We start from the raw sequence: 8,753 nt of genomic DNA, 5'->3' as shown, positions 1-8,753 counted from the left end.
AGTATTTCTTTAAGTCCTGTGTGCTACCATAGAACAAAATGATGCCTGTGAAGTCTAGGTTGAAAAGGGAGGGAAAGGAAGAGAAAGGAAGGTAGGTAAAATGATAGAGGCCAAGGTAACAGCTTTGGCTTGGAATGAGTGAATCCAGACTCAGCCCTTAAAACGCTGCCTGGCTTTGGCTAAGTCTTTTTAACCTTTCTGGACCATTCTTTTCCACGTCTGAATAATGAGAGGTTAGGTTTTGATGATTTCTAAGGAATCTTTAAGTTCTGAAATAGCTTAGGTAGAAAAAAATAAAATCACTTACGAAGAAAAAGAGAGAAGAAACATTTCTCAAAGAACAGAAGATGGGGCATGTCACCAATAACCTCAAGCCCCACCTGCTCACTAAAGTGGGTGTTGGTAAAGAGGGTATCTGCTCTGCTGCTTCAGCCTGGAGCTCTGCAATATGAAAGCTGACTACCTCTATCTGCACCCAGTACCACTCTCAGCACCCGCCTCTTAATCAATTCCAATCCCCGGGTTCCCAGGGGGCACGCTGGTTCTCAAACAGGTTTTGGTGGTCTCTCAATAATAGCGTTCCAGGCTTGAGTGATGCGAGTCGCTGCACTGTCTCAGCAGGGAAGGGAGGGAGAGCTTTGCAAAGGGGACTGAGGGCATTTAAGAAAAGCTTCCAGAGCGCGGAACGACTCCGCCGGAGCAGGACAGGGCCGGGCATCAGCCTCGGCGCGAGGTCAAGAGCAACGAAACCTGCAGACGGGTATCCAGAAGCTGGGCTCAAACTAGGAGCGCTCGGCCGAGTGTGCGCAGCGCGCCTGCGCCGTACGTGCGTGCGCATGTGCCGCGGCCATCGCGAAAGCTCTCGGTCGCTCGGAGGCGCACGCTGGTGGTCCTCGCTGGCTCTGTTTACCTGAGGGAACTGCGGCTGCCCCCGGCCGGCGCCGCAGCCCCCCGGGAGCCCGGCCCCGATGTGTGAGGTGAGCCCCGGGTCGTGCAGGCCCCTTCCTGTCCTGCTCAGCGGGAAAAGGACTTGGGAGTGGGGACTGAGGAGGTGCCGCGGCGGCTGCCCGCTCCTCGGTCTAAGCCTGTGCCGAAGAGCCACGAGCAGCTGTGGCACCTCCTCCTCAAGGATCGTTATTCTCGTCTCCGACAAAACAAAAGCCTTGGGCGCTGTGCTGTGGAGGGGTGTCTCCGGGCTTTCTCGGGGTGGGTGGCGGGCCGGCGGGGGAGCCCGAGTTTGGCGCTGGGCGGGCTGTGCGCGCGGACTGGATTAACCCTCTCGGTCCCGAATCTGCGTCGAGCAACCTGGTTCGAGTGTGGCCCGCGCTCCCTGCACGCCGCCCTCGGCCCAGCCCTGGGGCTCGGTCGGCGCCGCAGGGGCGTGTGGCGCTCCCGGGCCACTGGGGGCTGTGGGTGGAGCACGCGGCTGCTTGCGGGGAGGACGATGCACGGAGGGCTGGGTGCGGGGGTGCGGGCGGCATCGCAGCATCTGGACTGCTTCCTGTTTCTAGTCCTGAAAGTTGTCCCCTCTCCTCCCTCCCGTCAGTTTTGCAAAGTCTGCATATTCCTCCTCGAGGCTTTCCCCTCTGCCCCCTTGGACGCTCCGTGTGTTTGCCCTGGGGTACCTCGGGGAGGTTCATCCATAGCCTCTGAAATAAGGTTCTGTTAAACATTTCAAGACATTTTAACATCTTTCTAGAGGCTTTTTTCAGAATTAGTTGCCTTCCTCAATAAGAGAATAAGGGGTGGTTTTTTCTTTCTTTCTTTCTTAAAAGAACAAAAGCATATGCCACTAATTTAGGCAGAGGAGTCAACTCGAAGTTGCAAAATATCTAGGAAGGACAAAAGGTCTGGTTCTGGGCCCAGAATAAATGAAATTTTGAATTTTTGTTCCCTTCTGAATGTAGGCAGACAGAGCAGCAGAGCAGACCAGCAGCTATAGAAATAAATGACTGCTCGATAAGATTGGTCAAACAATATCTTATTTTATAGAAGTAGTTTGGAGAGACCTGTAACGTTTATGTACGGGAATTGGGTTACTTGGCAAAGCCAATACCGCAGGAGCAAGGAAACAAACACTTGACGAGGGGGATGTTAACCTCCCTCTTGAGCCTTCTTTTAGCCTTTAGTGGCATGCTAACAGTCAAAGGGATGGATAAATCCGTAGTTCTGTTATTAAGAACCATTTACTCCTCAAGATAATGATTTCCCTCCATCCTTTTTTTTTTCCCCCAATCCGTACTTTTAAGCAAATCAATACCATCTTCTTCCTCCATAAGAAGAAGGAAAAAAAAAGTGTTTGTTTGAAGTACCAAACCACAACATAGAGGTAATAAGATAGGAAAGTGATGTAAAAGTTTAAGTGGGCAGGCTTGCAAGGATGTCGCTGAAAATAAAAGATAATTAAGATGCAGTTCTTCTTACAGTGTTGCCTTTTATTTAGTGAAATAAGAGGTTCCTCCTCTACCCCCCTCTCCCCAAATGCTTTGAAACTGTCAGGAAAATAAGGTAATTAGTTTTCAGGAAGCATTTAACAGGAGGCTTCCTGTGTGCTGTTTTGGATCTGTCAGAAATTCTCTGTTCCTTATTAATTCCTAAATACTCAAGTGTCTCCCGGGGGCTGAGGAATCCAGGCATTTCCTTCATTAGATTTTCTATACGGAGATAAGTACCCTCTTCCTTCTTGTGAACCATAGGGTAAAAGTGATTGTTTACAACTCTCTCTCTCTTTAATATGGATCGCCTATGTTTTGTAAGTCTGGAATTTTCATCTTTATCTTTGCTGAGAAAAACTACCTTGTAAGACAGTCTATATGCCCACACCATGTTAATTAAAACACCTTTGCTCCATCAGAGCTCTGATCCCTGATATTAGAGCATTTCCTGAACACATTTTAATGGAACAGGGAAACGAGGCTGGAATTTCAACCTGATTTTTTTTTTTTAAAGTCCAGACTCTGGCCATCTTTTAGGACTTCCCTGGTGGCTCAGATGGTAAAGCGTCTGCCTACAATACGGGAGACCTGGGTTCAATCCTTGGGTTGGGAAGATCTCCTGGAGAAAGAAATGGCAACCCACTCCAGTACTATTGCCTGGAAAATCCCATTGACAGAGAGGCCTGGTAGGCTACAGTCCATGGGGTCACAAAGAGTCAGACACGACTGAGAGACTTCATTTCACTTCACTTCTGGCCATCTTTTAACTTTCCCGTTTTAGTTTTAAAAGATCTTCTGCTTCTGCTGTCTCTAGTATTAAAAGTATATATAAGTTGTAAGATGGACTGGAGTTTGATGCCTGCTATTCATTTTAGTTTTGAACTTTATTTGTTTTTCCTGTATTTTTTTAAGCCCCATCACTCAGCACACTGGAAGATTAGATTATCTTTTGTAATCAGTAGATGACTAGACGGACTTTAAAAACTAGATAAAGTAGCAAAATGATACCTTGAGATTTGTAAGAATCTAGGCCCTATGAATTAAATACGCTGCTGCTAAATCGCTTCAGTCGTTTCCAACTCTGTGCGACCCCATCGACGGCAGCCTACCAGGCTCCTCCGCCCATGGGATTTTCCAGGCAAGAGTACTGGAGTGGGTTGCCATTGCCTTCTCTGATGAATTAAAGATGGAGCAGAGATCAGCCCTGGGATTTCTTTGGAAGGAATGATGCTAAAGCTGAAATTCCAGTACTTTGGCCACCTCATGCGAAGAATTGAATCATTGGAAAAGACTCTGATGCTGGGAGGGATTGGGGGCAGGAGGAGAAGGGGACGACAGAGGATGAGATGGCTGGAAGGCATCACCAACTCGATGGACTTGGGTTTGGGTGAACTGCATGAGTTGGTGATGGACAGGGAGGCCTGGCGTGCTGCGATTCATGGGGTCGCAAAGAGTCAGACACGACTTAGCAACTGAACTGAACTGACACTTTAGCAACCAGAAAACAGTATCCTGAGAATGAATTTATTTTTTAAACAAGATATGGAAAACAAAAGGCCAAAACCCACATGAGTTTTAGGAAAAGGAATCTAGCACTTCGAGCAGTGATATGCTCTCAGTGTGTACTTTGCTCTCTTACAAGATGATGATTTCCTTGAGAGAAGAAGCTTCAGAGGTAGTGATTGCTAATCCTTATAATGCAGTCTTGGAAAACTCTGAAAGAAGACAAAAGAATATCCTCCGGTTCCCATTGTAGCCAGTGTGTTTGAGGCAACCTTTAATTTGTGAATTGGATACGCAAAATGCTATGTATATGTATAGCGTGTCCAGATAAGTAAATCTAAGCTGAGAAAGATGAAAGGAATCACTTTCTGTACAGAAAGTGTGAATTGGAATAGAATTGCTAATATCTTTTGTTGCAGGGCCTTGCTGACAAGCCCCCAGGGCCCACTTTTGTCATTGTCTCTTCTGGGATTCTGCCGGCTTTCTTTCCTCTTCACAGTTGCCATCTCTTGCTTTTCCCACCTGAGTTCTTTGGGTCTGGCTTTGTAGCCAGCCTCTGAAGACAGTCTTCCAAGATTGCATGCCCTTTATTGCTGCTCTTCAGGACAAATACTCAACTTATTTTAGGGGCTTTTACTTTTTAACATCAAAAGAGAACTGGTAAATTGGGGAATATCAGATTCCTGATGTTACACATTGATAAAAATTAAAATGTAGGGTTAAGTGTATCTAGTCCTTTTTGTTTTCTGATGAAATAGTCATCAGGTCACTTAATTGGAAATTAGTTTTCCACATATATTGCTCTGTAAAGAAGTGAATGTCTTCGCTCAGGGTTAGGGCATGAAAAACTGTTGCCAGACCCCTCACTTTTTACTGGTCCTTGACGCCTGAGACTTTTCCCTCCAGTTAATTCACCAATTCCCTTTATTCAACTGAGATTCTGCAGATTGTTATAGTAAAAGATATAATATCAAAAAGAATGCAAACAATCTTTTAACCTTTATGTGATCAGTTGCTGTATTTTGTCAGTATTTCCTGGTTTCCTCAATCTTCTGTGTCCCCTCTGAAACTTACAGCTTCTTCAAGGATGGTTCTCTTAGGAAAAAGGACTGTTGCTATCCATACTCACGTGATCCTGATTAGAAGCATTTATTTCATTATGTTATTGAAAAGCAACTTAGAATATATATCAAAAGTTTTGTTTTTTAACTGTGCATAATATTTGGTTCAGCTGAGAGGTGATCTGATTTTTTTCAGTATTCAAAATCAATTTTTGACCCATTCTAAATTGATCATCTTTTTTTTTTTTTGCTTTTCTTGCTACCTGTAGGAGGGTATTTTTGTGTCCCTTGGCTTGTTATTTAATCAACAGCCAGTAAATCGTTGATTCAAGTAGTAGTATTGTCAGCACACATTCATAGATTTAGCACTTAATGTTCCCATACATAAATAACATGCGACAGACTTTAAAATAACATTGCAGCATTTATAATACTTTACTACTTTTTTGTTTTGTTTTTGTTTTTTGACCACGCTGTGCAGCTTGTGGGACCTTAATTCCCTGACCAGTGATGAAATTCGAGCTCCCTGACATAGAAGTGTGGAGTCCTAATCACTGGATTGCCAGGGAAGTCCCTATAATATTGTATTTTTAAACAGTTCAGGTAGTTTTATTCTGTCCCGTGTATGTATATTTTTGACAGAAGTGGGAGACTATATGCTGTTTTGTAAACCATTTAAAATTTTATTTTTCAGTTTTTGTAGTGTTACTGTCTTTTGAAGTCAGTATATACAGATCCTGCTCATCATTTTTAGTGAGTGTGTTATAGGTTGGTTGTACCTTAGTTTAACCAATTCCATATTGGCAGACTTTCAGATTGTCTCTGGGTTTTTGTACTAACATTTCAGTTATACATCATGTGTACTTGTGTTTACTTTCTTAGCATAAATTGTAGAATAGGTCTGCTGAATCAAATTATATACATTTTAAGGGCTTTTGATGTCCATAGCTATTTTTTTGAAATACCAACTAGTTTGCTTTTCCTCCAGTAGTATTTGAAAATGGAGAATTTCCTGGCGGTCTAGTGGTTAGACACTCCACTACTCTGGCCCGGGTTCAGTCCTTGTTTGGGGAACTAAGATTCTGCAAGCCGTGTGGGACAGCCAAAAAAAAAAAAAAAGTACTTCCATGTGTTGGAATGTTGAATATATTCCTTTTTCTGCACCCTCTCCTATACTGTGTTCTGTTATTCTTACTTTGCTCATCTGATTGGCAAAAATGTTAAATATCATGTTTGTATGTTTTTATTAGTAAAGTTGAGTATCTTTTCATATGTTTGTTGGCCATTTGTAAATTTATGTCCTTTTTCGATTTTTCTATTAAGGTAGTATTCTTTATCTGCTTTTAAAAAAATTCATTTTATATATTACTTTTGCTAAGCACATAATTATGTGCAAATATCCTGTACTGTTTTAAGTTATTCTATTTTAGGATAGCATTTCTCAAAATATAACTTATAGATCACTTGTAACAGTACAGAGATAATCATTAGAATGCATGTATATCATTCATTTTCCAGAGGTTTGGATTTCTTAGACCCGTGGGGTTTCTATGAATCTACTGCACATTAAAATTAGGGAACCTCTAATTTGGAAGAAATATGAATTCCTTAATATTTTTACTGTTCCTGTTTTTCTTCTTGTCTCATGGCATTCTACTGTTTTTTCTTATTTATCTTAATAATCGTAAACTACAGTCTTAATGTATTAAGGTTTTATCCTATCCCAGGCTAACAATAATTTTACAAAAATGTTTGGATATATGGAAATTTGAATGTTAAAGTGCATAAAGGAAAGCACTTTTGTAAGTCTGTGAGAAGCATTGTTTGTAAATGAGGCAAAAGGAATAACTGAGGGAAAGACAAGTAAAATAGAGTAGACAGAAGTATAAGGGGGTTTCTCATCTAGTTTAAAAAACTCAATATTACCTTGTTTCTGCCTCAAGTTTTGTGTGGTCATCTTCTTTGAACCGTAAATTTAGAACCCATACAGCTTGAATAATAGTCTAAATGAAAAATTTGAAATTCTCATTGTTATACACATATTCAGTAGGGAGCAATGTCCCCTTTAATTTTTTTTAAGTTGCAAGCAGATGAACATGCTGCATAAGGAGCAAACTACAAAAATGGAACTTCTATGGATGTTTGATACTGTAGCCAAATAAAGCTTTCAGGGCTTATTTGACACATGTAATGATATGCATAATTGGTACCGTGCTGCATGATAATTAAGCTTAAATATACATGACTGTGTTTAATATCTCTTTTCCATAGCCAGACATCACATTTCTGGGCCCAGCTTGAAGGAGGAAAGAAAATGGCAGGCCAAGAAGCTTTAACAAATATTTCTGATTTAGAGATTTCCGTATTAGAGAGATGAAACGTTTGGGGCAGAGGTTGCTTGTGACTTCGGTGTCTCTAATTCCTAAGGTTGTAGACTTTACTTTTCTCTTCTTCTACTCAAGACCATATGCTTGGGGGAGAAATTGGCAAGATTCAGCCATGGCTTTACTTTCTCCAAATAGTTTTTTCTGCCCAGTAATGAAAGCCTGGGAGGCAGAGGTCCCTGTCATTGGTAGTGCGCAAAGGACAGTTTCTTTCTCTGCTTTAGCCAAGACGGTTCAAGTTCTCTGTCACAGGCCCTAATATCTATTTGAGTTGTCCTGTTAACCTGGGTCTCTGAGAATTTCTGAACCTGACTTTCTCATGTTTTCCCAGCTGAGGTTGTGTACTTCAAACAGAAATATTTGACATCTGTGAAGCAAAAATAAAGTAAAAGCAGACTTAACATCATTACAAAACCAAATGGAAGTATGATAGTTTTAGAATATGCTTTTTTCCTACCAATCCTGCCTTCCGCTCTACCTACCCTTCCAGCCCCAAAAGAGATGCATATTTTTGTCCCTAGAAAAAAAGTGAATGTGAAAGTTGCATCCAACTCTCCGCGACCCCACGGACTGTAGCCTGCCAGGCTCCTCTGTCCATGGCATTCTCCAGGCAAGAATACTGGAGTGGGTTGCCATTTCCTCCTCCAGGGAATCTTCCCAACCCAGGGATCGAACCCATGTCTCTAGCATTGCAGGCGGATTCTTTACCGTCTGAGCCACCAGGGAAGCCCCCAGGAAAGGCAGTGTCAAATCCAACTCTGAAACTTGGTAGAAACTCTTAACTGGAAATCATTCCTATTCCATGCTGTAACTCTCTAGAGTTGACTCTTCTCTGCAGCCTGACTGTGTATAATGAGGCATTTGTTGATCAAACGTTTTCTCCATCTATGTACTGAATTTTTGTACTATCTAAAAGGATGAAGCATTGTTGGGAAAATGTCCTGATGCTACTTTTAGAATCTTCTGTTTGCCAGTTCAGTATTGGTTGATAGAAGTAAGTCTTTGTATCTGCTGTCATTCAGTAATAAAACGACCTAAAGTTTGATGTTGCTTTACCTTTTATAGAGGGCATTATTTTATAATTCACTCATACATCTTTGACAGGGAGGTGCAGTTTTTAGAAAGGAAAATTCTGAGCTCAGAGAAGTTAAGTGATTCACATAGTTGGAAAGAGGCTTCAATCCATATCTTTTGATTTCTTTAGAGTTTACACCTTTCACAGATACCATCTGCTGAATCATGTAATGATTAAAACGTATATAATAACATTTAAATAACTTGTTATTAAGTGTGGCAGATATTTAAATAAAATTTAGGACAGCAGCATGCAAGGTTTTCAAAATGGATCAATTATGTCTTGTGACAAATGA

General features: G+C 41.7%; 1 protein-coding gene across 1 annotated transcript in view; it reads left to right on the top strand.

Moving 5' to 3' along the window:
* Positions 1–23: 23 nt before the first annotated feature.
* Positions 24–8,753, top strand: part of LOC123465559 (liprin-alpha-1-like) — a gene marked incomplete in the record, with an annotated part of 992,590 nt that continues 983,860 nt past the window's right edge. Inside the window, 1 exon segment of the mRNA XM_045164820.1 lies at positions 24–977.

Source organism: Bubalus bubalis, chromosome 1 (genome assembly GCF_019923935.1).
Source record: "Bubalus bubalis isolate 160015118507 breed Murrah chromosome 1, NDDB_SH_1, whole genome shotgun sequence".
Taxonomy (NCBI): domain Eukaryota; kingdom Metazoa; phylum Chordata; class Mammalia; order Artiodactyla; family Bovidae; genus Bubalus; species Bubalus bubalis.
The sequence above is the reverse complement of the archived record's forward strand: the minus strand, read 5'-3'. Positions and strand labels throughout refer to the sequence as shown.